We start from the raw sequence: 963 nt of genomic DNA, 5'->3' as shown, positions 1-963 counted from the left end.
ACTTACTTCCCCAAGACAAGAAACAGTCTAGCTGAGGTGAATAGGATGATTTAATTCATTGTACTACCAGGAAAGGAAGGAAAAGCAGATGGGAAGGGGACTGGGTATAGACAGGCTGGTATTGAGTTGTTCGGGGGAAGGGCTTTAAGCTTCCTGTTACCCAACTTCACATCAGCTGCAGCCTGCATGGGTGAGTAATTAACCTGCAGCCATCTGCTTTTTGGTCGATAACCACCTGTCCACCAATGGCTTCCTCCCAGGGAGAGGCTACCCTACACTCCAAGGGCAACATTATGACGGGTCTGCCCTCTCTAATCCCCTGCATCTCCATCCTGCCTATGTCTGCACAGAGAGCTACTCCCCAGTAACCTGGAGTCTGCCTTCTCCCTTCTCAGGTGACATCACAGTGGAGGGTCTTGATGGAGAGCGACCACTGCAGACTGGGGAAGTGGTCATCATTGTGGTGGTGTTGCTCATGTGGGCTGGTGAGTAAGCAGCTAGACAGGGACCAGGGACTCGGAAAGGTGGGAGGTGGCAAAGGTTGTCAGGAGAAAAAGAAGTGAGAGAATTGAGCCCTTCGCAGTGGCTCATGCCTGTATTCCCAGCACTGGGAGGCTGAGGCAGGCAGATCACCTGAGGTCAGGAGTTTGAGACCAGCGTGGCCAACATGGTAAAACCCCGTCTCTAGTAAAAATACAAAAATTAGTGGGATGTGGTGAAGGACGCCTGTAATCCCAGCTACTCGGGAGGGTGAGGCAGGAGAATCTCTTGAACTTAGGAGGTGAAAGTTGCAGTGAGCTGAGATCGCGCCACTGCACCCCAGCCTGGGTGACAGAGTGAGACTCTGTCTCAAAGAAAAAAAAAAGAGAAGTGAAAGATATGGAGTGGGGAGATACTCAGTTGAGGAGGGATGATTCAAAGTTTGAAGAGAGGGAGAGGAGGCTGTTGAGAGCCCAGAGAGGA

General features: G+C 51.3%; 1 long non-coding RNA gene across 2 annotated transcripts in view; it reads left to right on the top strand.

Annotated features, from left to right (window-relative positions):
* The first annotated feature begins 43 nt into the window (after positions 1-43).
* The window catches only part of LOC108299040, a 2,594-nt gene continuing 1,674 nt past the window's right edge, over positions 44-963 (top strand). The window contains exon 1 of one of the 2 annotated variants that reach the window (XR_001822795.2): positions 44-485. This is a non-coding gene — a long non-coding RNA (uncharacterized LOC108299040). The remainder of the gene's footprint in view (positions 486-963) is intronic. The other variant, XR_001822794.2, reaches the window with a different exon arrangement.

The sequence above is a fragment of the Cebus imitator genome, unplaced genomic scaffold (genome assembly GCF_001604975.1).
Source record: "Cebus imitator isolate Cc_AM_T3 unplaced genomic scaffold, Cebus_imitator-1.0 Scaffold1529, whole genome shotgun sequence".
NCBI lineage: Eukaryota > Metazoa > Chordata > Mammalia > Primates > Cebidae > Cebus > Cebus imitator.
This window is presented reverse-complemented; position numbering and strand designations above follow the sequence as displayed.